The following is a 6,000-nucleotide window of genomic DNA, read 5'->3' as shown; positions in this document are numbered from 1 at the left end:
GCCATCTCACTTCCCAGATTAAAACTCTGTGATGGTTCTGCGTGTAACCTTTAGTATAATTCAGATTCTTTAATTCTGCTTTCCTGGTCTTTCTAGCCTCATCTCTTTACCATAATGAGCTTCTTTCAATGCTTCTGCCTTGCCAAAGTGTTCTCTTTGATTTCTAAGATTTCATAGTATCTTCTACTCTGCTAGGAATGGTCTTTCCTCAAACACTGTCCCCTTTACCTCCCACCTGCTTTGGACCTGCTAGTTCTCACTTGACCTTTATTTAACAGATTAAATGTTGCTCGCCACGATACACCTGACTATTAGTTCCTGTAACATTTTCTGCTCCCTCCAGTGTGGGAGTGAAAACCTGCCTGTCTTACTCACGGCACTCTTCTGGCCCAGAGTACACACTTAATAGATATTTGCTGAAAGAATAAGAGTTAATTAGGGACCATTTAATCCTTGGGAACTAAAAAGATAAAATTAGTTACCTTAAAGAGATCAAAACTGGGCCCTCTGCCCACACCATATTAACTTCTGACTCAGACCAAATGCTAACATTACATCAAGGTATCAACTAGAGAGTAGTGAATATAATCCATCATGTTTTAGACAACAAGTAGAGGCAAAAACAACAACAACAACAACAAACAACAACAACAACAACAACAAAAAACAAACCACGGTGCTTATAGCAGAGTTTATTCTAATAACCATGAATCACACACTTTCTCCTAATCTCAAACTGCCCAAACTATGTATTATTTATCTTAGCCTTTTCTTGGTCTGCTACCTGAAAAATCGTCTTCTTGGTCTAATCAATTTTGTGTGTGTGTGTGTGAACCCAAGGAAGGCTTAGGCAAAATTGTGAAGTATTCAGATATACTGATATGGATTAGCTGTGTTCCCACGTAAATCTCACCTCAAATTGTAATCCCCATAAGCCCCATGTGTCAAGGGTGGGACCAGGTGGAGGTAATTGGATCATGAGGGCAATTTCCCCCAAGCTGTTCTTGTGATAGTAACTGAGTTCTCACGAGATCTGATGGTTTTATAAGCATCTGGAATTTCCCCTGCTTGCACCTGCTCCATCCTGCTGTGCTGTGAAGAATGTGCCTGCTTCTCCTTTGCTGCTTACAATGATGGTAAGTTTCCTGAGGCCTCCCCAGCCATGTGGAACTGTGAGTCAATTAAACTGCTTTCCTTGATAAATTACCCAGTCTCGGGTATTTCTTTACAGCAGTATGGGAACTGACTAATAGTCTATATTGAGAAGCCAGCCTGTGAACTTTCTCTACAGATTTCCTCCTCTCCTCAGGCTGCTCAGACCTTTCTTACCACAATCACTTTATGAGAATTTGCTCCCTTAAACTCACCAAGAGTATCCACCCTTAAAAAAAAGTCAGATTGGGTGTTTTGATTGCTGTGTTAATTAGCTAGGACTGCTGCAACAAAGTTTCACAAACTGCGTGTTTTAAACAACAGAAATTTGTATCACAGTTCTGGAGGCTAGAATTCCAAGATCAAGCTGTCAGTGGGGTTGATTTCCATCTACGGACTGTGAAGGAGAATCTGCTCCCTGCCCCACTCCTAGCTTCTAGTGGTTTGCTGGCCGTCTTTGGCATTCTGTGGCTTGTAGGAGCATCACTTCAATCTCTGCCTTCATCTTCACATGCTGTTCTCCTTTGTGTCTGTGCCCAAAATTCCCTTGATCATAAAGATCCCAGACATACTGGATTACAGGTTCACTGTATTGTAGTATGACTTCCTCTTAACTTAAATAATGATATCTGCAACAATCCTATTTTCAAATAAGTCACATTCTGAGGTCTACAATTTCAACATAAGAATTTAGGGGAAGGTCATAAATCAACCCATTGATGTCCCTTTAAAATAGGTACTATCAACTTTGAAGGAGCTCAGCTTACGTACATTTGTAGAGATGAGGATTTCCTGGAAGTATTAGGGGGAGAAGCAGGCATTAAGATCTTCCAGTTCTTTGGATGTTTGACCTTTCATAGCAATCCTCTGACCTAGAGGGGACCTTCATGTGCTTGCACACAGAAAGCAGAACCAATTCCAGGTAAAAGGCAATCTGAGTGCTGCCTAAGCCCAACCACCCAAGGTTTTTAACTACTGTGCTGGCTACCTTACCTTCCATATTCTTCCTGAAACTGAAAGTTCTAGTTCATTTAAGTAGCAGTGCAATTAAGTGGACAGGATATGGGCTTCAGAATCACTTGGATCTGTGAGGAAGATCTCTGGGGTGGACCAAATCAAATAATATACTCCCTCTGAATCTCTGGACTCTCCAGTGTGAAATAGCAACAGTATCTCCCAGGCAATACTATTTGCATAGGGTTTGTGTGAGATTAACAGCAGATATGTATATTAAGTGCAACTTAAGCAACTCAAGGATGTATAGTCTTCGGTGACAAATGAGGTTATATTAGCATTTATAACCAGATTTCACTGGCCAGCTACCACCTTCTTTACAACTGCTATACCTCACATTTCACTTTCTCTCCTCCCATAATCCACCCAAGTAGTTCTAAAATTCCCAGGGAGACGTCTTAGCACTCAAAACAGCTTTGCCAGCCTCTTCTGCGTGGACTACCTTGCTTTTGCCATTTGTCTGTTTCCCCCGGATGATGCCTCCCCTCTTCCACTTTTGCTCTCTTTTGCTGTGTGAAGATGCTGTTTCTGCCCTCTAGATATACATTATCAGTTTGATCCTTGGGCTCTTTGGACTCTTGAATCTGTCTAAAAAAGTACTGAATATTCTACCAGGGATGTTAGATTTGCAAAGTGAAATAAAACGAATGAGTTCCAGCCTCTCCTATCACCATGCTGACCCTGTAATGAACACTTGTGATTGCTTCAAAGATCACTAGAGCAGCACCATCAGCACCTATAGCTTCCCAACATGTGGTGGCAAGATGGGAACATCTTATTGGAATAACTCAAGGATGAGTAGGCTTGAAAATTTACTTAGAAGATTAAATAATATTTTATTGTGACTGCTTCTACTTTTCTCCCCAAATCTTCTTTAATAAAATTTCTACTGCAGCCAGTGAAAATAGAGAGGAAGATTATAGTTTCAAGAGTTTTTGAAATGTGTTCTCTCCGGAAATTCACTATACACACAATTACTCAAACTCTGTAAATAAATGTGAGTAATGATTTTCTGAGACTCTGGACTTTCCCAACTGGAGCGGTGCACTGTCTCTTTGTGGGTACCTTCCCCCAGTGCCTGACATGCCTGCACTTGGCCTTTCTGACTCCTTGCCCTCATGCTGCCCGGCCCACGCAGCTTATTTAGGCTACTCCCCTCTGTGCATTCCTCTGCCCCAACCCTCCTGAATCCCTTCTTTGTCTAAGTGTTCATCACTTTTTCATAATCTTTGTTAGGAGGAGACAAATGTTCCAGGATAACACTTGTGGCCTTCTGGAAGCTCTACCCATTCTTTCCCGTTTTTATTTTAAAAATCAAACCTCCAGTTTCTCAAGCTTCACTCATTTACCTGCCATCTTCGAAATTTTGTCATATCTTAGTAACCGTGGTAGAATTTTCTTTGAACCAACTCTTATTTTAAACTTCAATCCTTATCCTAAGCAATAATATCTATGAAACAAGAACTTTGACCTGTAAATTATATGATACCTAATACATATTAAAGTAATATATAGCTATTAAAAAATCCTTGTAAATCATCTTAGATAGCATCAATGGCACCCTCACTAGTCTATGTCAATTACCATGCAGTAGAACTTTCTCTGATAATGGAAATGTTGCATATCTGTATTGTCCAATACGGCAGACAATAGTTGCATGTGAGTATTAAGCACCTTAGATGTGGCTGGTGCATCTGAAAAACTGAATTTGAAATTTAATTAATCAATTTACGTGTAAATAGCCACATGTGGCTCACATCTACTGGGAAACAAGGACCTACATTGTGAGGCAACTAACTAAATTATCAAATTATTTCTCAGGTTTTTTCCAGCTCTAAAATTTAAAAATCAAATCCCACAGGTAGGAATATCTGGGTGGACAGGAAAAGAGCATGGTACAAGAACTAACAATTTTGAGCAAGAGGGACCTTTTCAATATGGCTAGTGAATAGCACAGAACTTGATACGAAAAAAAAAAAATTCAAGGAGTGGCAGCTTTAATCAACCCTCGAGTCATATCTCCAAGATGGTGGCCTTGGTGATAGAAAAATAAGATTTAAGTGACCTTCATTAGTTAAAGATGGAGTTCTTTTTTTTGTCACCTTATCCATCAACCTGTTACAACAATTAATTCAGTGTTCATTGTGTCCAGAGCAGTTTATTAGAAAGGGGTACAGACTCCAGAAGCATAACCCCTGGTATGTGGTGAGGGGACTGTTAGTCAGGGATACATTTTATAGAACTTACAATTTATAGAGCTGGAAACTTTCAAGCACAGTTCTTTGTCCAACTTAGTTTCAACTTTAACAAACACAAGAGTACTTGTAGAGAGAAATTCTCCTCCAACGCATACTCTTCTGATGATTACCAGCAGGTCCACTGGCAGCAGCTGGATTGAGTGTCTGAGTCAGCCTGGCTGATTACCTTAATCACCTTAATCACAGAATCTACCCTCCCTGGAATGGCCTTAACATGGAGAGTGGCAGAATGGCAGAACAACCACTTTAAGCTGAAAACTCCTCGTTAGAACGTGTTCTGATGCCTTTAATGAAGAGCTTGTGATTTGTAGGAGGGACAAGATAATTTCAAGGCTTTGTCAATTCTTTGCTAGTTCTTTTCTTAGTAAAGAGTTTTCCAAGAACATCTTCGTTAGAATACATGGCACATCTTGAGAGGTGCTGCTGACGTCTAAGGTGAGCATCTTTTCCCGGACTGCTTGTTAACCCTTTAAAGTAATATATGGCAACTTTTCCTTCTCTATGTCTTAATTCTGAAGCCCCGTTAATCCACACATATTTGGGGATAGGGAGTGGAGCTTCCCATTCATTAATTGCCAGAATAAGAAACAGGGCCTCAAATATTTTTCATCTTGAACACTTATTAGTGGGCTCTCTCAATACACATTCAGTTTACTGGAGTCAGACTACCTAAGTATTCAAGTCACTGAACCAAGTTTATTGTCTGTACTATACTTCAAATGTTACATCAGAATATAAGGAGCAACAACATCAAACTTGCACACTTGCAGCAGCAACTCTATCATTGGAATTTTTATATCCTCTCATGATTTTATAGGTTTAAGCTTGTGAAACTAAGCCATGAGAGACTGTTTATTTTCTCCTGGCGTTGCCTTTTGGTAAAAGTTGCCATGGAAATAGTGGTGATGGGATTATGCAGTAATGTGTAAACAACTAGATTTTTCATAGGCATAACTCACATTCAGTGATTATAATAGATGACCTCTTTACTGAAATAACAAAGCATGAATATCAATTGATCTCTAATTACTAATATTCAGACAAAATTTTGAAGAATACACATTTTAGTTATAGCTAGGACTAGTTTAGTATACTTATCACAAATCTTAATTGCCCACAATAATTAGGAACATTAATCTTGGGGGCAGGAAGGCCTGGGTTTGAATTCTGGTGTTATTCTTCCATCTTCTGTGACCTAGTTAGACAGATTTCTAAACCTCTGTGTTTATCCAGTTTCCTTGCCTATAAAATGATGGTGATGAAATATAACTCAAAATTTTCTGTGAGAAGTAAATGAATACATGTCCATAAAATGATTAGGGTAGTCTCTAGGACAATGTAAGCGCCACGTAAATGACAGTGGTACAAATTTTAACCAATCCTTGAAAACCTCTATCTTCCAAAATTTGTTCTAACTTTAAAATGTTAGATCATTTAGTTTTTAGAACATTCTAGAACACATTTATTCAGAACAAAATAATTATAGTGCATACTTGGTTATACAGTGTTATTTGGCAAGCACTGTTCTGTGTGCTTCACGTAACTTATGTAATTGTCACAACAACCCAATGATGTA

At 39.1% G+C, this 6,000-nt stretch overlaps 1 long non-coding RNA gene across 1 annotated transcript in view; it reads left to right on the top strand.

Moving 5' to 3' along the window:
* Positions 1-1,081: 1,081 nt before the first annotated feature.
* LOC105475521 (uncharacterized) overlaps positions 1,082-6,000 on the top strand; it is a 185,680-nt gene continuing 180,761 nt past the window's right edge. The window contains exon 1 of the long non-coding RNA XR_983416.2: positions 1,082-1,136. This is a non-coding gene — a long non-coding RNA (uncharacterized lncRNA). The remainder of the gene's footprint in view (positions 1,137-6,000) is intronic.

This window comes from Macaca nemestrina, chromosome 4, assembly GCF_043159975.1.
Source record: "Macaca nemestrina isolate mMacNem1 chromosome 4, mMacNem.hap1, whole genome shotgun sequence".
NCBI classification, from domain to species: domain Eukaryota; kingdom Metazoa; phylum Chordata; class Mammalia; order Primates; family Cercopithecidae; genus Macaca; species Macaca nemestrina.
The sequence above is the reverse complement of the archived record's forward strand: the minus strand, read 5'-3'. Positions and strand labels throughout refer to the sequence as shown.